Source organism: Pseudophryne corroboree, unplaced genomic scaffold (genome assembly GCF_028390025.1).
Source record: "Pseudophryne corroboree isolate aPseCor3 unplaced genomic scaffold, aPseCor3.hap2 scaffold_430, whole genome shotgun sequence".
NCBI classification, from domain to species: domain Eukaryota; kingdom Metazoa; phylum Chordata; class Amphibia; order Anura; family Myobatrachidae; genus Pseudophryne; species Pseudophryne corroboree.
Window position 1 is genome coordinate 364,825 of NW_026970062.1, and position 19,761 is coordinate 384,585.

At 47.3% G+C, this 19,761-nt stretch overlaps 12 non-coding genes and 3 pseudogenes across 12 annotated transcripts; all 15 read right to left on the reverse strand.

Annotated features, from left to right (window-relative positions):
• Positions 1 to 3,832: 3,832 nt before the first annotated feature.
• LOC135026165 (U1 spliceosomal RNA) lies at positions 3,833 to 3,996 on the reverse strand. Its single transcript, XR_010222817.1, has one exon. It is a non-coding gene; the product is annotated as a U1 spliceosomal RNA (small nuclear RNA).
• Positions 3,997 to 4,667: 671 nt separating this feature from the next.
• LOC135026195 (U1 spliceosomal RNA) lies at positions 4,668 to 4,830 on the reverse strand. The gene has a single exon (XR_010222842.1). It is a non-coding gene; the product is annotated as a U1 spliceosomal RNA (small nuclear RNA).
• Positions 4,831 to 4,982: 152 nt separating this feature from the next.
• LOC135026077 (U1 spliceosomal RNA) lies at positions 4,983 to 5,146 on the reverse strand. The gene has a single exon (XR_010222743.1). It is a non-coding gene; the product is annotated as a U1 spliceosomal RNA (small nuclear RNA).
• A 667-nt stretch (positions 5,147 to 5,813) lies between these two features.
• Positions 5,814 to 5,977, reverse strand: LOC135026170 (U1 spliceosomal RNA). The gene has a single exon (XR_010222821.1). It is a non-coding gene; the product is annotated as a U1 spliceosomal RNA (small nuclear RNA).
• Positions 5,978 to 6,129: 152 nt separating this feature from the next.
• LOC135026262 (U1 spliceosomal RNA) lies at positions 6,130 to 6,293 on the reverse strand. The gene has a single exon (XR_010222902.1). It is a non-coding gene; the product is annotated as a U1 spliceosomal RNA (small nuclear RNA).
• Positions 6,294 to 6,963: 670 nt separating this feature from the next.
• Positions 6,964 to 7,126, reverse strand: LOC135026178 (U1 spliceosomal RNA). Its single transcript, XR_010222828.1, has one exon. It is a non-coding gene; the product is annotated as a U1 spliceosomal RNA (small nuclear RNA).
• A 152-nt stretch (positions 7,127 to 7,278) lies between these two features.
• On the reverse strand, positions 7,279 to 7,442 carry LOC135026073 (U1 spliceosomal RNA). Its single transcript, XR_010222739.1, has one exon. It is a non-coding gene; the product is annotated as a U1 spliceosomal RNA (small nuclear RNA).
• A 702-nt stretch (positions 7,443 to 8,144) lies between these two features.
• Positions 8,145 to 8,279, reverse strand: LOC135026189 (U1 spliceosomal RNA; annotated as a pseudogene).
• A 152-nt stretch (positions 8,280 to 8,431) lies between these two features.
• LOC135026056 (U1 spliceosomal RNA) lies at positions 8,432 to 8,595 on the reverse strand. Its single transcript, XR_010222723.1, has one exon. It is a non-coding gene; the product is annotated as a U1 spliceosomal RNA (small nuclear RNA).
• A 2,296-nt stretch (positions 8,596 to 10,891) lies between these two features.
• On the reverse strand, positions 10,892 to 11,033 carry LOC135026143 (U1 spliceosomal RNA; annotated as a pseudogene).
• A 152-nt stretch (positions 11,034 to 11,185) lies between these two features.
• Positions 11,186 to 11,349, reverse strand: LOC135026204 (U1 spliceosomal RNA). Its single transcript, XR_010222846.1, has one exon. It is a non-coding gene; the product is annotated as a U1 spliceosomal RNA (small nuclear RNA).
• A 692-nt stretch (positions 11,350 to 12,041) lies between these two features.
• LOC135026144 (U1 spliceosomal RNA) lies at positions 12,042 to 12,183 on the reverse strand (annotated as a pseudogene).
• Positions 12,184 to 12,335: 152 nt separating this feature from the next.
• LOC135026269 (U1 spliceosomal RNA) lies at positions 12,336 to 12,499 on the reverse strand. The gene has a single exon (XR_010222909.1). It is a non-coding gene; the product is annotated as a U1 spliceosomal RNA (small nuclear RNA).
• A 6,743-nt stretch (positions 12,500 to 19,242) lies between these two features.
• Positions 19,243 to 19,358, reverse strand: LOC135026247 (U5 spliceosomal RNA). Its single transcript, XR_010222888.1, has one exon. It is a non-coding gene; the product is annotated as a U5 spliceosomal RNA (small nuclear RNA).
• A 275-nt stretch (positions 19,359 to 19,633) lies between these two features.
• LOC135026210 (U5 spliceosomal RNA) lies at positions 19,634 to 19,749 on the reverse strand. The gene has a single exon (XR_010222852.1). It is a non-coding gene; the product is annotated as a U5 spliceosomal RNA (small nuclear RNA).
• Positions 19,750 to 19,761: the final 12 nt, after the last annotated feature.

Consider the following 19,761-nt stretch of genomic DNA (forward strand, 5'->3'; position numbering starts at 1 on the left):
GTAAACACTTTTGCTAAGTTTTACAAGTTTGATACCTTGGCTGATGATAACCTCAAGTTGGGTCATTCGGTGCTGCAGAGTCGTACGCACTCTCCCACCCGTTCAAGAGCTTTGGTATAACCCCATGGTTCTTAATGTGACCCCAGCATCCTCTAGGTCGTATGAGAAAATAGGATTTTAATACCTACAGGTAAATCCTTTTCTCTTAGTCCGTAGAGGATGCTGGGCACCCGTCCCAGTCCATACTGTGTCTGCAGTTATTACTTGTGGTTATACACATGTTATGTTATGGTTCTGGTCAGCTTTTTGCTGCAATTGTTCATGCCGTTGGCTTGTGTTCTGTTGAATGCCACGTTCTGCGGCATGCTTAAGGTGTGAGCTGGTAAGATGCTCACCTTAGTTTAACAATAAATCCTTTCCTCGAAATGTCCGTCTCCCTGGGCACAGTTCCTATAACTGGAGTCTGGAGGAGGGGCATAGAGGGAGGAGCCAGTTCACACCCTTTGAAAGTCTTAAAGTGCCCATGTCTCTTGCGGATCCCGTCTATACCCCATGGTTCTTAATGTGACCCCAGCATCCTCTACGGACTAAGAGAAAAGGATGCCCTTGCGCACTATCCTGACTTCTCCTCCCGTCTGCTTACTTTGTGCCTTCCAACGCACAATGCGAACTACAGGTGGTGCTGCAGGGCCCACACCCTTTTACTTGCCTTACAGAACAGCTCTGGAGCTGTTACAGTGCCCAGCTGCTGCAAGAAATCAGCTTGAATGCTTCAGGGGATGGGGCATGGCCAACATGAGCCCCACACCAAAGGAGGGTGGGGGTGTTTAATGCGAACTAGGGGTCATCCAAGCACCGCAAAAGGCCGCCATGCCCTGCATGCCCCTTTTCTCTTTTCATATGCAGATGAGGGTTCCAGCCAACTTTGGCCCACATCTTGGATGACATCACCGTATGCAAATCCGTCTTCTGCAGACCTTCCCCCAGGAATGCTTGTACTAGTTGTTGCATATGGTTTGATATTTGATGGTGCTTCAATATTAGGCAGCCTTCCACCCTCCCATGTTCATCTGAACAGATGTGGTCTCCCTGCAGTTGTTGTCCCCAGACGAGAGTTCCCTTGTGCGTCCTCAGTTGAATCTCCTTAACTTGACGGGGGAGGGGCTGCCCGAGCAGCCACCCTCCCCAGCCCTATCCCAACTCATACTTATTTTGCATATGAGATCTCTTGATCATGAAGATTGTTCTCACAGGGTGAGGTTCATCCATTATATTTTAAAATAGGAAGGTACAAATTACATATTTGAATTGCATCTATGTGCTGGATTCAAATGTCCCCCCCCCCCTTCCTTTCTCAATTGTGCCCGTCAGCAGCTATTCTAAGGTTGCTGCCAATGGGTGTGACACATTAATTTCTTCTGTGGGGTACACTGGACTCCACAAGGATTCACATTGGGGTGTAGAGTAGGATCTTGATCTGAGGCACCAACCGGCTCAAAGCTTTTGACTGTTCCCAAGATGCTCAGCGCATCCTCCTCTATAACCCCGCTTCCATGAACAGGGAGCTCAGTTTGTAGTTGGTGCCTTCAGTAGCAGGCCACTTAACAGGGGCCTGCCTCAGGCAGCCTATTCTTAGCTATTAATTTTGACAAGAAAAGAAGAACTTGTTTTATGAGAATCTTCAAGGGCTGCAGCAGGCTAGGTCTAATAGACATCTTTACTGCAGCTTCATCACTCCCAGCGGCGCTGTATACTCCCGTGCCCTGGTTGCTGGGTCACTGCAGCGGAGGCTCCAGTTTCTTCCTAAGGTCAGTCACACACACACCGCCCTTCCGGATCACGAGGCCGCTGATGAAGGGGAGCGTGGCCGTAGGGGGTGGACCGTGTGCGCACTGGCGTGGACACTGATTACTGGGCAGCCGCTCCACTAGCCACCAGGTACAGTTAAGGAGCACAGGTCTGGGAGTTTTACTCCTATATTAACCCAATTTTGTACTGCCCGCAGCGCATTGTGATAGGTAATAGGGCCTGATTCAGGTTGGAATGCAATCACAATAAGCGATCCAACTGCAAAAATTGCTAACAGCATACGCATGTGCCTGCATTTTCTGCGGCACCCCGCAGAGAATGCGATCACCTCTGCCTGTCAATCGGGGCGGGGGGGGAGAGGGGGGTCAGCAACACTCAATTTCCAAGTCAGGGATGGAGCGGTGCGGGGGCAAGGCTTCAAAATGGGGTCTGCAACGGAGGAGACACAGGGGGCGTGGTCACAGCGGCTGTATGACATCACATTCAGCCGCTGTGATCACAAAAATGGTGGCGGCTTCCTGCGCGCACATACAGTCTGCACCAGCAGGAGGCTACACCATTTTTTATGATCACGCTGAACTGCAGTGCGACTGCAATTACAGCATGGTCAAGAATGGAGGCGTCATGCTGGGTGGCCATGCCCTGTCACTGTGCAGGAGCCAGCACCGCACACACACTAGTCCCCGGGTGCAGCCCCCAACCCCCGGGACACCCGGAGCAACAAAATGTAGATTCAGGCCACCAGGCCACGCCCCTACCTATGAAACCATGCCTCCTTTTTACCATTGCGCTGCTTATCTGCGCGCACTGCATTACAATCTCCTTCGCCACCTCTCTGGGTGTCACCAGTGATAGTGACACCTCTGCCATGCTTGTAGCAGCTGGTCCTAAGATCTACGCCTCAAGCCCTGAGTGTTTGCCCTTGTGACTTGTTGATCATCATAGCGAAGCAGATGCTTACAGAAAACTGCAGGGGCTTAGATTGAAAATAAAAAAATTGATGGGTATAAGGTAGAGAGGAGCGGGTTCGGTTCTCCGAGAACCGAATTCCCGACGAACTCCACGTGGTTTACACTGGTCCGAGGCAGGCTCGGTTGTTCCCGCCTGACTCGGAAAACCTGAACAAGGGAAAATGTCATCATCCCGCTGTCGGATTCTCTCGAGATTCGGATTCCATATAAAGAGCTGCGCGTTGCCGCCATTTTTACTCGTGCATTGAAGAGAGAGCGGAGAGGACGTGGCTATGTTCTCTCAGTGGAAATCTCAATATCAGTGCTCAGTATCAGTGGTTACTTATTGCTGCTCAGTAATACTAGTAGTGTGTCTCTCCTGCTCAGTGTCAGTTCTCAGTAGTATCCTCATCAGTGCTCAGTATCACTGCTCATTGTCTTGTGCTGCATTGTGGTGCTCAGCATACTACAGTACATTACTAATAGTCCAGTGCTGCATCTTGCTGCTCAGTGTCAGTTCTAGTATCCTCATCAGTGCTCACTATCACTGCTCATTACATTGTGGTGTTCTGTATACTACAGTAACATAGTAATATAGTAACATATAGTAACATAGTTTTTGAGGTTGAATAGAGGCAAATTGCCCATCGTGTTCAACCTGTTTTAAGTTGTGATGATTCTACATACTTGCTGAATAATGTTTTATGACTAGTTAGCTACTATAACTCATGTTACCCCCGGATTAACCATGTTGATATTTTAAGTATTATAACCTTGGATAGCTTTTTCATTCAGAAATGTATCCATTCCTTTTTTAAATCCAATTACAGAGTCCGCCATTACCACCTTCCCTGGCAGGGAATTCCACATCCTGATTGCCCTAACAGTGAACATCATAGTATCTCACCTGGCAGGTAAGTAGGAGTTGGGCTAGAGCTGTGGAGGATTGCTGCTCGGGCACCCCCTGTCAAGTGAAGGAGATCCAACTGAGGCAGCACAAGGGAACTCTCGAAAGAAGAACAAGGCTAGAGGAAGATGTGAGACAAAGAAATCTGACTTTTACCAGAGCTGACCAGAGGAAAGCACAAACGCAGTCCCCCACTACCACAAATAATGCAGTCGAGTTTCCCACATTTGGGGAAATCACAGGGGTCAGCATACCCAGAGTGCAATGAATGAACCTCACCCTGGGAGAACAATCTTCATGACCATGGTATCTCCTATGCAAAATAAGTATGATTTGGGATAGGGCTGGGGAGGGCCGCTGCTCAGGCACATCTCTGTCAAGTAAAGGAGATTCAACTGAGGCAACACAAGGGAACTCTCATCTGGGGACAACAACTGCAGGGAGAACACATATTTTCAGATGAACATGGGAGGGCAGAAGGCTGCCTAACACTGAAGCACCCCCAAACAACAAACCAAATGCAACTACTAGTGCAAGCATTCCTGGGGGAAGGCCTGCAGCAGATGGATTTGCATATGGTGATGTCATCCAAGCAGTGGGTCAAAGTTGGCTTCAACCCTCGTCTGCATATGAAAATAAAAAAGGGGTGTGCAGGGCATGGCGGCCTTTTGCGGCGCTTGGATGACCCCTAGTTTGCATTAAACACCTCCACCTTCCTTCGGTGTGGGGCTCATGTTGGCTATGCCCCAGCCCCTGAAGCATTCAAGCTGATTTATTGCAGCAGCTGGGCACTGTAACATCTCCAGAGCTGCTCTGTAAAGCAAGTAAAAGGGTGTGGGCCCTGCAGCACTACCTGTAGTTTGCATTGTGCGTTGGAAGGCACAAAGTAAGCAGACGGGAGAAGTCAGGATAGTGCACAAGGGCATAGAAGGGAGCGGCTCAAGAAAAGAGAAGTGGAAACAGACAGCAAACTAGGCTGGAGAGAGACCTGAGACAAAGAGATCTGAATTATACGAGAGCCGACCAGAGGAAACACAAATTATGTAATCAAGTGTCCCACATTTGGGGAAATCGTAGGAGCAGCACACCCAGAGTGCATTGGGTGAGCCTTGCCCTGGGAGAAGCACCTTCCTGATCATAGTATCTCACCTGGCAGGTAAGTAGGAGTTGGGCTAGAGCTGGGGAGGGTCGCTGTTCGGGCACCCCCCTGTCAAGTGAAGGAGATCCAACTGAGGCAGCACAAGGAAACTCTCGAAAAAAGAACAAGGCTAGAGGAAGATCTGAGACAAAGAAATCTGACTTTTACCAGAGCTGACCAGAGGAAAGCACAAACACAGTCCCCCACTACCACAAATAATGCAGTCGAGTTTCCCACATTTGGGGAAATGACAGGGGTCAGCATACCCAGAATGCAATGAATGAACCTCACCCTGGGAGAACAATCTTCATGACAATGGTATCTCCTATGCAAAATAAGTATGATTTGGGATAGGGCTGGGGAGGGCCGCTGCTCAGGCACATCTCTGTCAAGTAAAGGAGATTCAACTGAGGCAGCACAAGGGAACTCTCATCTGGGGACAACAACTGCAGGGAGAACACATATTTTCAGATGAACATGGGAGAGCAGAAGGCTGCCTAATACTGAAGCACCCCCAAACAACAAACCAAATGCAACAACTAGTACAAGCATTCCTGGGAAAAGGTCTGCAGAAGACGGATTTGCATACGGTGATGTCATCCAAGCAGTGGGCCAAGTTGGCTGGAACCCTCATCTGCATATGAAAAGAGAAAAGGGGTATGCAGGGCATGGCGGCCTTTTGCGGCGCTTGGATGACCCTTAGTTCGCATTAAACACCTCCACCCTCCGTCGGTGTGGGGCTCATGTTGGCTATGCCCCAGCCCCTGAAGCATTCAAGCTGATTTCTTGCAGCAGCTGGGCACTGTAACAGCTCTAGAGCTGCTCTGTAAGGCAAGTAAAAGGGTGTTGGCCCTGCAGCACTACCTGTAGTTTGCATTGTGCGTTGGAAGGCACAAAGTAAGCAGACAGGAGAAGTCAGGAGAGTGCACAAGGGCAAGGGCAGGGGCTCAAGAAAAGAGAAGTGGAAACAGACAGCAAACTAGGCTGGAGAGAGACCTGAGACAAAGAGATCTGAATTATACGAGTAGCCGACCAGAGGAAACACAAATTATGTAGTCAAGTGTCCCACATTTGGGGAAATCGTAGGAGCAGCACACCCAGAGTGCAATGGGTGAGCCTTGCCCTGGGAGAAGCACCTTCCTGATCATAGTATCTCACCTGGCAGGTAAGTAGGAGTTGGGCTAGAGCTGGGGAGGGTCGCTGCTCGGGCACCCCCCTGTCAAGTGAAGGAAATCCAACTGAGGCAGCACAAGGAAACTCTCAAAAAAAGAACAAGGCTAGAGGAAGATCTGAGACAAAGAAATCTGACTTTTACCAGAGCTGACCAGAGGAAAGCACAAACACAGTCCCCCACTACCACAAATAATGCAGTCGAGTTTCCCACATTTGGGGAAATCACAGGGGTCAGCATACCCAGAATGCAATGAATGAACCTCACCCTGGAAGAACAATCTTCATGACCATGGTATCTCCTATGCAAAATAAGTATGATTTGGGATAGGGCTGGGGAGGGCCGCTGCTCAGGCACATCTCTGTCAAGTAAAGGAGATTCAACTGAGGCAGCACAAGAGAACTCTCATCTGGGGACAACAACTGCAGGGAGAACACATATTTTCAGATGAACATGGGAGAGCAGAAGGCTGCCTAATACTGAAGCACCCCAAACAACAAACCAAATGCAACAACTAGTACAAGCATTCCTGGGGGAAGGTCTGCAGAAGACGTATTTGCATACGGTGATGTCATCCAAGCAGTGGGCCAAAGTTGGCTGGAACCCTCATCTGCATATGAAAAGAGAAAAGGGGTATGCAGGGCATGGCGGCCTTTTGCGGCGCTTGGATGACCCTTAGTTCGCATTAAACACCTCCACCCTCCGTCGGTGTGGGGCTCATGTTGGCTATGCCCCAGCCCCTGAAGCATTCAAGCTGATTTCTTGCAGCAGCTGGGCACTGTAACAGCTCCAGAGCTGCTCTGAAAGGCAAGTAAAAGGGTGTGGGCCCTGCAGCACTACCTGTAGTTTGCATTGTGCGTTGGAAGGCACAAAGTAAGCAGACAGGAGAAGTCAGGAGAGTGCACAAGGGCATAGAAGGCAGCGGCTCAAGAAAAGAGAAGTGGAAATAGACAGCAAACTAGGCTGGAGAGAGACCTGAGACAAAGAGATCTGAATTATACGAGAGCCGACCAGGGGAAACACAAATTATGCAGTCAAGTTTCCCACATTTGGGGAAATCGCAGGAGCAGCACACCCAGAGTGCAATGGGTGAGCCTTGCCCTGGGAGAAGCACCTTCATGATCATAGTATCTCACCTGGCAGTTATGTAGGAGTTGGGCTAGAGCTGGGGAGGGTCGCTGCTCGGGTACCCCCCTGTCAAGTGAAGGAGATCAAACTGAGGCAGCACAATGGAACTCTCGAAAGAAGAACAAGGCTGGAGGAAGATCTGAGACAAAGAAATCTGACTTTTACCAGAGCTGACCAGAGGAAAACACAAACACAGTCCCCCACTACCACAAAAAATGCAGGCGAGTTTCCCACATTTGGGGAAATCACAGGGGTCAGCATACCCAGAATGCAATGAATGAACCTCACCCTGGGAGAACAATCTTTATGACCATGGTATCTCCTATGCAAAATAAGTATGATTTGGGATAGGGCTGGGGAGGGCCGCTGCTCAGGCACATCTCTGTCAAGTAAAGGAGATTCAACTGAGGCAGCACAAGGGAACTCTCATCTGGGGACAACAACTGCCGGGAGAACACATATTTTCAGATGAACATGGGAGGGCAGAAGGCTGCCTAATACTGAAGCACCCCCAAACAACAAACCAAATGCAACAACTAGTACAAGCATTCCTGGGGGAAGGTCTGCAGAAGACGGATTTGCATACAGTGATGTCATCCAAGCAGTGGGCCAAAGTTGGCTGGAACCCTCATCTGCATATGAAAAGAGAAAAGGGGTATGCAGGGCATGGCGGCCTTTTGCGGCGCTTGGATGACCCTTAGTTCGCATTAAACACCCCCACCCTACTTCGGTGTGGGGCTCATGTTGGCCATGCCCAAGCCCCTGAAGCATTCAAGCTGATTTCTTGCAGCAGCTTGGCACTGTAACAGCTCCAGAGCTGCTCTGTAAGGCAAGTAAAAGGGTGTGGGCCCTGCAGCACTACCTGTAGTTTGCATTGTGCAACGGAAGGCACAAAGTAAGCAGACAGGAGGAGAAGTCAGGATAGTGCACAAGGGTATAGAAGGGAGGGGCTCAAGAAAAAAGAAGTGGAAACAGACAGCAAACTAGGCTGGAGAGAGACCTGAGACAAAGAGATCTGAATTATATGAGAGCCGACTAGGGGAAACACAAATTATGCAATCAAGTTTCCCATATTTGGGGAAATCGCAGGGGCAGCACACCCAGAGTGCAATGGGTGAGCCTTGCCCTGGGAGAAGCAACTTCATGATCATAGTATCTCACCTGGCAGGTAAGTAGGAGTTGGGCTAGAGCTGGGGAGGGTCGCTGCTCGGGCACCCCCCTGTCAAGTGAAGGAGATCCAACTGAGGCAGCACAAGGGAACTCTTGAAAGAAGAACAAGGCTAGAGGAAGATCTGAGACAAAGAAATCTGACTTTTACCAGAGCTGACCAGAGGAAAGCACAAACACAGTCCCCCACTACCACAAATAATGCAGTTGAGTTTCCCACATTTGGGGAAATCACAGGGGTCAGCATACCCAGAACGCAATAAATGAACCTAACCCTGGGAGAACAATCTTCATGACCATGGTATCTCCTATGCAAAATAAGTATGATTTGGGATAGGGCTGGGGAGGGCCGCTGCTCAGGCACATCTCTGTCAAGTAAAGGAGATTCAACTGAGGCAGCACAAGGGAACTCTCATCTGGGGACAACAACTGCAGGGAGAACACATATTTTCAGATGAACATGGGAGGGCAGAAGGCTGCCTAATACTGAAGCACCCCCAAACAACAAACCAAATGCAACAACTAGTGCAAGCATTCCTGGGGGAAGGCCTGCCGCAGATGGATTTGCATATGGTGATGTCATCCAAGCAGTGGGTCAAAGTTGGCTTCAACCCTCGTCTGCATATGAAAAGAGAAAAGGGGCATGCAGGGCATGGCGGCCTTTTGCGGCGCTTGGCTGACCCCTAGTTTGCATTAAACACCTCCACCCTCCGTCGGTGTGGGGCTCATGTTGGCTATGCCCCAGCCCCTGAAGCATTCAAGCTGATTTCTTGCTGCAGCTGGGCACTGTAACAGCTCCAGAGCTGCTCTGTAAGGCAAGTAAAAGGGTGTGGGCCCTGCAGCACTACCTGTAGTTTGCATTGTGCGTTGGAAGGCACAAAGTAAGCAGACAGGAGAAGTCTGGAGAGTGCACAAGGGCATAGAAGGCAGCGGCTCAAGAAAAGAGAAGTGGAAACAGACAGCAAACTAGGCTGGAGAGAGACCTGAGACAAAGAGATCTGAATTATACGAGAGCCGACCAGGGGAAACACAAATTATGCAGTCAAGTTTCCCACAGGAGTATATAGGATACGACCCAGTGGTACCTGACGACATAGATACTAACAGCTATTTAATAACATTACGCTAGAAAGTGATTATTAGCAACATATATATCTATATAAACAACCCCGCCAGGGTTGTGCCTTCAAAAATAATCACACACGGACACGCTTTTTAAACCTTTTTTTCACATCTCTTTATTCTTCTTATGCACATGTATGTTAGTTCTGTGATTTTAACCTTTATGTTTCACTGCAGTTTGGGATAATAATATTAATATTTATCCAATTTTAATACATACTTAATAAAGGTTATATTTTATGATTCATTCATTCTGTCCAGTGCGTCAACAGTGCAGATTTCTTCTTGTTTTTTCTCCCAAATTCTATAACAATGACAGTAAATGTTGTTTCTTTTCAAACAGAACTTTCTTGACCATGCTTCTTGCTTGAAAGATCTGGGAGCACATGGAAAACAGTACAAACCATGCAGTATCACAAGAGCCTTTATTTGATATTTCATGAAGATAGAGCAGAATTGAGGACACGTCAACTATTTCTGCCGAAGGTGGTTCATCTTTCCACATGGTGCCTTTGGCCACTGACACCTTCGTTGAGTCAAAGTCTCTGGCTGTGGTCAGAACTTTGAAAATTTATGTCACCAGAACGGTTCAGATTAGGAAAACAGAGGCTCTGTTTGTCCTGTATGCTCCCAACAGGATTGGGTGTCCTGCTTCCATGTAGACAATTATGCGCTGGATCTGTGGTAAGATTCAGCATGCTCATTCCACGGCAGGATTGCCGTTACTGAATTAGGTGAAGACCCATTCTACTAGAAAGGTGGGTTCATCCTGGGCAGCTGGTCGGGGAGTCTCGGCATTGCAACTTTGCCGAGCAGCTATTTAGTAAACACTTTTGCTAAGTTTTACAAGTTTTAGAGTAAAGGAGATTCAACTGAGGCAGCACAAGGGAACTCTCATCTGGGGACAACAACTGCAGTGAGAACACATATTTTCAGATGAACATGGGAGGGCAGAAGGCTGCCTAATACTGAAGCACCCCCAAACAACAAACCAAATGCAACAACTAGTACAAGCATTCCTGGGGGAAGGTCTGCAGAAGACGGATATGCATATAGTGATGTCATCCAAGCAGTGGGCCAAAGTTGGCTTCAACCCTCGTCTGCATATGAAAAGAAAAAAGGGGTGTGCAGGGCATGGCGGCCTTTTGCGGCGCTTGGATGACCCCTAGTTCGCATTAAACACCTCCACCCTCCTTCGGTGTGGGGCTCATGTTGGCTATGCCCCAGCCCCTGAAGCATTCAAGCTGATTTCTTGCAGCAGCTGGGCACTGTAACAGCTCCAGAGCTGCTCTGTAAAGCAAGTAAAAGGGTGTGGGCCCTGCAGCACTACCTGTAGTTTGCATTGTGCGTTGGAAGGCACAAAGTAAGCAGATGGGAGAAGTCAGGATAGTGCACAAGGGTATAGAAGGGAGGGGCTCAAGAAAAAAGAAGTGGAAACAGACAGCAAACTAGGCTGGAGAGAGACCTGAGACAAAGAGATCTGAATTATATGAGAGCCGACCAGGGGAAACACAAATTATGCAGTCAAGTTTCCCACATTTGGGGAAATCGCAGGGGCAGCACACCCAGAGTGCAATGGGTGAGCCTTGCCCTGGGAGAAGCATCTTCATGATCATAGTATCTCACCTGGCAGGTAAGTAGGAGTTGGGCTAGAGCTGGGGAGGGTCGCTGCTCGGGCACCCCCCTGTCAAGTGAAGGAGATCCAACTGAGGCAGCACAAGGGAACTCTCGAAAGAAGAACAAGGCTAGAGGAAGATCTGAGACAAAGAAATCTGACTTTTACCAGAGCTGACCAGAGGAAAGCACAAACACAGTCCCCCACTACCACAAATAATGCAGTTGAGTTTCCCACATTTGGGGAAATCACAGGGGTCAGCATACCCAGAATGCAATGAATGAACCTAACCCTGGGAGAACAATCTTCATGACCATGGTATCTCCTATGCAAAATAAGTATGATTTGGGATAGGGCTGGGGAGGGCCGCTGCTCAGGCACATCTCTGTCAAGTAAAGGAGATTCAACTGAGGCAGCACAAGGGAACTCTCATCTGGGGACAACAACTGCAGGGAGAACACATATTTTCAGATGAACATGGGAGGGCAGAAGGCTGCCTAATACTGAAGCACCCCCAAACAACAAACCAAATGCAACAACTAGTGCAAGCATTCCTGGGGGAAGGCCTGCAGCAGATGGATTTGAATATGGTGATGTCATCCAAGCAGTGGGTCAAAGTTGGCTTCAACCCTCGTCTGCATATGAAAAGAATAAAGGGGTGTGCAGGGCATGGCGGCCTTTTGCGGCGCTTGGATGACCCCTAGTTCGCATTAAACACCTCCACCCTCCTTCGGTGTGGGGCTCATGTTGGCTATGCCCCAGCCCCTGAAGCATTCAAGCTGATTTCTTGCAGCAGCTGGGCACTGTAACAGCTCCAGAGCTGCTCTGTAAAGCAAGTAAAAGGGTGTGGGCCCTGCAGCACTACCTGTAGTTTGTATTGTGCGTTGGAAGGCACAAAGTAAGCAGACGGGAGAAGTCAGGATAGTGCACAAGGGTATAGAAGGGAGGGGCTCAAGAAAAAAGAAGTGGAAACAGACAGCAAACTAGGCTGGAGAGAGACCTGAGACAAAGAGATCTGAATTATATGAGAGCCGACCAGGGGAAACACAAATTATGCAGTCAAGTTTCCCACATTTGGGGAAATCGCAGGGGCAGCACACCCAGAGTGCAATGGGTGAGCCTTGCCCTGGGAGAAGCATCTTCATGATCATAGTATCTCACCTGGCAGGTAAGTAGGAGTTGGGCTAGAGCTGGGGAGGGTCGCTGCTCGGGCACCCCCCTGTCAAGTGAAGGAGATCCAACTGAGGCAGCACAAGGGAACTCTCGAAAGAAGAACAAGGCTAGAGGAAGATCTGAGACAAAGAAATCTGACTTTTACCAGAGCTGACCAGAGGAAAGCACAAACACAGTCCCCCACTACCACAAATAATGCAGTTGAGTTTCCCACATTTGGGGAAATCACAGGAGTCAGCATACCCAGAATGCAATGAATTAACCTAACCCTGGGAGAACAATCTTCATGACCATGGTATCTCCTATGCAAAATAAGTATGATTTGGGATAGGGCTGGGGAGGGCCGCTGCTCAGGCACATCTCTGTCAAGTAAAGGAGATTCAACTGAGGCAGCACAAGGGAACTCTCATCTGGGGACAACAACTGCAGGGAGAACACATATTTTCAGATGAACATGGGAGGGCAGAAGGCTGCCTAATACTGAAGCACCCCCAAACAACAAACCAAATGCAACAACTAGTGCAAGCATTCCTGGGGGAAGGCCTGCCGCAGATGGATTTGCATATGGTGATGTCATCCAAGCAGTGGGTCAAAGTTGGTTCAAACACCTTTGCAAAGTTCTATAAGTTTGATACCCTGGCTGAGGAGGACCTCCTGTTTGCTCAATCGGTGCTGCAAAGTCATCCGCACTCTCCTGCCCGTTTGGGAGCTTTGGTATAATCCCCATGGTCCTTACGGAGTCCCCAGCATCCTCTAGGACGTAAGAGAAAATAAGATTTTAAACCTACCGGTAAATCTTTTTCTCGTAGTCCGTAGAGGATGCTGGGTGCCCGTCCCAAGTGCGGTCTACTTCTGCAAGACTTGTATATAGTTATTGCTTACATAAGGGTTATATGTTAGTTTTCATCGGTCTTGGACTGATGCTATGTTGTTTTCATACTGTTAACTGGGTAGTATATCACAAGTTATACGGTGTGATTGGTGTGGCTGGTATGAATCTTGACCTTGGATTAACAAAAATCCTTTCCTCGTACTGTCCGTCTCCTCTGGGCACAGTTTCTCTAACTGAGGTATGGAGGAGGGGCATAGAGGGAGGAGCCAGTGCACACCCAGATCTAAAGTCTTTCTTAAAGTGCCCATGTCTGCTGCGGAGCCCGTCTATCCCCCATGGTCCTTACGGAGTCCCCATCATCCTCTACGGACTACGAGAAAAAAAAATTACCGGTAGGTTTAAAATGTTATTTTTTTCTCTGCAACCCACTGCTAAATTGTGCTTCCTAGCTGTTTTTTATAAAATCACTTAATTAAATCTAACTCTGATTACGTCAGAGAAGGCCAGGTACCCTACACCATAAGAGGGGGTTTGAAATTTTGACTTGTCTACTTAAAGATCACCAAAATCTGATGACAAGGTCAATTACATCCCTGGGTGGGATTGAACCACCAACCTTTTGGTTAATAGCCCATGTAAGTGCAAGAAATCCTGAAGCACTCACTCATCATGGGAAAGTACCAATGTGTTTCTTACAAAAATTCTCCAGATTATTGACTTTTTAAAGTTTTTCTAGGAAACGTTCTAGATGAATGCTTATTAGCCTTTGTCAGTATTGACTTTCGCAAGGTGTCTCTGTGGCGCAATTGGTTAGCATGTTTGGCTATTAACCAAAAGGTTGGTGGTTCAATCCCACTCAGGGATGTAATTGACCTTGTAATCAGATTTTGGTGATCTTTAAGTAGACAAGTCAAAATTTCAAAAACCCCCTTTATGGTGTAGGGTACCTGGCCTTCTCTGATGTAATCAGAGTTAGATTTGATTAAGTGATTTTATAAAAAAACAGCTAGGAAGCACAATTTAGCAGTGAGTTGCAGAGAAAAAAAATTATGCTGGCAGAAAAGTCCAATTGAGTGATTAAACAGCTCTTCATTTTCTGATTTTATGTTTATGCTAACAAATTTGCTCTCTGAAAAGTGTCCACAAAGCCAAGTCTCTGATTAACACCTTTGTAGGAATGGTTTTTCACCTATTACTGAATTAAACTTGCTTCATTGGAAAGGCATCAAAGATGCATCCTCATTTCAATGTCTACTGAAATAATACAGGTTGACACCAGGAAACGTCACTGCATCCTTGCTGCTTCCTCATGGGGAAGTCTGTTTAATGTGAAAACAAGGTGATATCTAATCAGCACACAGGTAAGGAATTAAGAAAATCTTTCTTTATGGGTGAAGATGTTTCTCACAAATTGTTGTCCCAATGCATCATTGAAATTCAAGATGGAAGATGATTTTCATATATCACTTGTACATTTTGCATTGCTCTTCTGGTGACAATGTAGTTTGTTTTTGTCAATTACCATTTCAGTAATAGGGTAAAGAAAATTAAGTGGATTTTTTAAAGAAAACAATGCTGTCAATATACTATTAAAACAAATTAAAATGATAAAAGTTATTGTACTTTAAGTAAAAATAAAAGTGCCAAAATATCAATCCCAGTTTTTGATTACTTTAATTATAAAAAAAAAAATGCACATAGCAGAGGATAGTTTCGATCAATCGACCTCTGGGTTATGGGCCCAGCATGCTTCCATTGCACTACTCTGCTGCTCATGGAAGTGTCAGAGATCCTGAAGACTAAATTGATTAAAGGCCTTAAAGTACTGGACTATAAGGAAAGACTTACTAGGCTGAATATTTATACACTAGAAAAGAGGTGCCTAAGAGGAGATATTATTAATATCTTCAAATATGTAAAGATACATAACAAAGAGTTATCAGAGGAATTATTTATTAAAAGAACACGTGGTCACTCGCTGCGACTGGAGGAAAGTTCAGAACGCAATGGAGGAAAGGTTTCTTCACTGTTAGGGCAATCAGGATGTGGAATTCCCTGCCAGGGAAGGTGGTAATGGCGGACTCTGTAATTGGATTTAAAAAAGGAATGGATACATTTCTGAATGAAAAAGCTATCCAAGGTTATAATACTTAAAATATCAACATGGTTAATCCGGGGGTAACATGAGTTATAGTAGCTAACTAGTCATAAAACATTATTCAGCAAGTATGTAGAATCATCACAACTTAAAACAGGTTGAACACGATGGGCAATTTGCCTCTATTCAACCTCAAAAACTATGTTACTATATTACTATGTTATTGTAGTATACAGAACACCACAATGCAATGAGCAGTGATAGTGAGCACTGATGAGGATACTAGAACTGACACTGAGCAGCAAGATGCAGCACTGGACTATTAGTAATGTACTGTATTATGCTGAGCAACACAATGCAGCACAAGACAATGAACAGTGATACTGAGCACTGATGAGGATACTACTGAGAACTGACACTGAGCAGGAGAGACACACTACTAGTATTACTGAGCAGCAATAAGTAACCACTGATACTGAGCACTGATATTGAGATTTCCACTGAGAGAACATAGCCACGTCCTCTCCGCTCTCTCTTCAATGCACGAGTAAAAATGGCAGCAACGCGCAGCTCTTTATATGGAATCCGAATCTCGCGAGAATCCGACAGCGGGATGATGACATTTTCCCTTGTTCAGGTTTTCCGAGTCAGGCGGGAACAACCGAGCCTGCCTCGGACCAGTGTAAACCACGTGGAGTTCGTGGGGAATTCGGTTCTCAGAGAACCGAACCCGCTCCTCTCTACCTTATACCCTATCAATTTTTTTATTTTCAATCTAAGCCCCTGCAGTTTTCTGTAAGCATCTGCTTCGCTATGATGATCAACAAGTCACAAGGGCAAACACTCAGGGTTTGAGGCGTAGATCTTAGGACCAGCTGCTACAAGCATGGCAGAGGTGTCACTATCACTGGTGACACCCAGAGAGGTGGCGAGGGAGATTGTAATGCAGTGCGCGCAGATAAGCAGTGCAATGGTAAAAAGGAGGCATGGTTTCATAGGTAGGGGCGTGGCCTGGTGGCCTGAATCTACATTTTGTTGCTCCGGGTGTCCCGGGGGTTGGGGGCTGCACCCGGGGACTAGTGTGTGAGCGGTGCTGGCTCCTGCAAAGTGACAGGGCATGGCCACCCAGCATGACGCCTCCCTTCTTGACCATGCTGTAATTGCAGTCGCACTGCAGTTCAGCGTGATCATAAAAAATGGTGTAGGCTCCTGCTGGTGCAGACTGTATGTGCGCGCAGGAAGCCGCCACCATTTTTGTGATCACAGCGGCTGAATGTGATGTCATACAGTCGCTGTGACCACGCCCCCTGTGTCTCCTCCGTTGCAGACCCCATTTTGAAGCCTTGCCCCCGCACCGCTCCATCCCTGACTTGGAAATGGAGTGTTGCTGACCCACCTCTCACCCCCTTCCCCGCCCCGATTGACAGGCAGAGGCGATCACATTCTCTGCGGGGTGCCGCAGAAAATGCAGGCACATGCGTATGCTCTTAGCAATTTTTGCAGTTGGATCGCTTATTGTGATTGCAATCCAACCTGAATCAGGCCCTATTACCTATCACAATGCGCTGCGGGCAGTACAAAATTGGGTTAATATAGGAGAAAAACCCCCAGACCTGTGCTCCTTAACTGTACCTGGTGGCTAGTGGAGCGGCTGCCCAGTAATCAGTGTCCACCGCAGTGCGCACACGGCCCACCCCCTACGGCCTCGCTCCCCTTCAGCAGCGGCCTCGTGATCCGGAAGGGTGGTGTGTGTGTGACTGACCTTAGGATGAAACCGGAGCCTCCGCTGCAGTGACCCAGCAACCAGGGCACGGGAGTATACAGCGCCGCTGGGAGTGATGAAGCTGCAGTAAAGATGTCTATTAGACCTAGCCTGCTGCAGCCCTTGTAGATTCTCATAAAACAAGTTCTTCTTTTCTTGTCAAAATTAATAGCTAAGAATAGGCTGCCTGAGGCAGGCCCCTGTTAATTGGCCTGCTACTGAAGGCACCAACTACAAACTGAGCTCCCTGTTCATGGAAGCGGGGTTATAGAGGAGAATGCACTGAGCTTCTTGGGAACAGTCAAAAGCTTTGAGCCGGTTGGTGCCTCAGATCAAGATCCTACTCTACACCCCAATGTGAATCCTTGTGGAGTCCAGTGTACCCCACAGAAGAAATTAATGTGTCACACCCATTGGCAGCAACCTTAGAATAGCTGCTGACGGGCACAATTGAGAAAGGAAGGGGGGGGGGACATTTGAATCCAGCACATAGATGCAATTCAAATATGTAATTCGTACCTTCCTATTTTAAAATATAATGGATGAACCTCACCCTGTGAGAACAATCTTCATGATCAAGAGATCTCATATGCAAAATAAATATGAGTTGGGATAGGGCTGGGGAGGGCTGCTCGGGCAGCACCTCCCCCGTCAAGTTAAGGAGATTCAACTGAGGAAGCACAAGGGAACTCTCGTCTGGGGACAACAACTGCAGGGAGACCACATCTTTTCAGATGAACATGGGAGGGCGGAAGGCTGCCTAATACTGAAGCACCATATGCAACAACTAGTACAAGCATTCCTGGGGGAAGGTCTGCAGCAGACGGATTTGCATACGGTGATGTTATCCAAGCAGTGGGCCAAAGTTGACTGGAACCCTCATCTGCATATGAAAAGAGAAAAGGGGCATGCAGGGCATGGCGGCCTTTTGCAGTGCTTGGATGACCCCTAGTTCACATTAAACACCCCCACCCTCCTTTGGTGTGGGGCTCATGTTGGCCATGCCCCATCCCCTAGAGCATTCAAGCTGATTTCTTGCAGCAGCTGGGCACTGTAACAGCTCCAGAGCTGTTCTGTAAGGCAAGTAAAAGGGTGTGGGCCCTGCAGCACCACCTGTAGTTCGCATTGTGCGTTGGAAGGCACAAAGTAAGCAGACGGGAGGAGAAGTCAGGATAGTGCGCAAGGGCATTCTTTTCTCTTAGTCCGTAGAGGATGCTGGGGTCACATTAAGAACCATGGGGTATAGACGGGATCCGCAAGAGACATGGGCACTTTAAGACTTTCAAAGGGTGTGAACTGGCTCCTCCCTCTATGCCCCTCCTCCAGACTCCAGTTATAGGAACTGTGCCCAGGGAGACGGACATTTCGAGGAAAGGATTTATTGTTAAACTAAGGTGAGCATCTTACCAGCTCACACCTTAAACATGCCGCAGAACGTGGCATTCAACAGAACACAAGCCAACGGCATGAACAATTGCAGCAAAAAGCTGACCAGAACCATAACACAACATGTGTATAACCACAAGTAATAACTGCAGACACAGTATGGACTGGGACGGGTGCCCAGCATCCTCTACAGACTAAGAGAAAAGGATTTACCGGTAGGTATTAAAATCCTATTTTCTCATACGACCTAGAGGATGCTGGGGTCACATTAAGAACCATGGGGTTATACCAAAGCTCTTGAACGGGTGGGAGAGTGCGTACGACTCTGCAGCACCGAATGACCCAACTTAAGGTTATCATCAGCCAAGGTATCAAACTTGTAAAACTTAGCAAAAGTGTTTACTAAATAGCTGCTCGGCAAAGTTGCAATGCCGAGACTCCCCGACCAGCTGCCAAGGATGAACCCACCTTTCTAGTAGAATGGGTCTTCACCTACTTCAGTAACGGCAATCCTGCCATGGAACGAGCATGCTGAATCTTACCACAGATCCAGCGCATAATGGTCTGCATGGAAGCAGGACACCAAATCCTGTTGGGAGCATACAGGACAAACAGAGCCTCTGTTTTCCTAATCTGAACCGTTCTGGTGACATACATTTTCAAAGTTCTGACCACAGCCAGAGACTTTGACTCAACGAAGGTGTCAGTGGCCAAAGGCACCATGTGGAAAGATGAACCACCTTCGGCAGAAATTGTTGACGTGTCCTCAATTCTGCTCTATCTTCATGAAAGATCAAATAAAGGCTCTTGTGATACTGCATGGTTTGTACTGTTTTCCATGTGCTCCCAGACCTTTAAGCAAGTAGCATGGTCAAGAAAGTTCTGTTTGAAAAGAAACAACATTTACTGTCATTGTTATGCAAATAAACTTACATTAAAGCTAACAAGAAAGCACACTCGTTCTGTCTTTAAACTGATAAAAGAAACCCCAATAATATGGGGCATGCAAAAATTGAGATAAAACTCAGTTTTGCTCCTCTCCACGGAAATCTTTAATAAAAGGCGAAATATTTGTTAGTTCTGAAGAGAAACCAGAGCATGACCAAGATTCCACCTGTCGCCTGAGTGCCATGCCAGCAGTTCTCATTCAGCTGAAAGTGAGCACCCAATTTGAATGAAAGAAAGCAGATTTCTCACCAGGCTTCCCCTTGCTATAAACATGGTTTGTACTCTTTTCCATGTGCTCCCAGATCTTTCAAGCAATTAGTGTGGTCAAGAAAGTTCTGTTTGAAAAGAAACAAACATTTACTGTCATTTCTATGCAAATGAGCTTACATTAAAGCACACTCGTTCTATCTTTAAACCGATAAAATAAAACCCCAATAAGATGGGGCATGCAAAAATTGAGATAAAACTCAGTTTTGCTCCTCTCCACGGAAATCTTTAGTAAAAGGCGAAAGATTTGTTCGTTCTGAAGAGAAACCAGAACATGACCAAGATTCC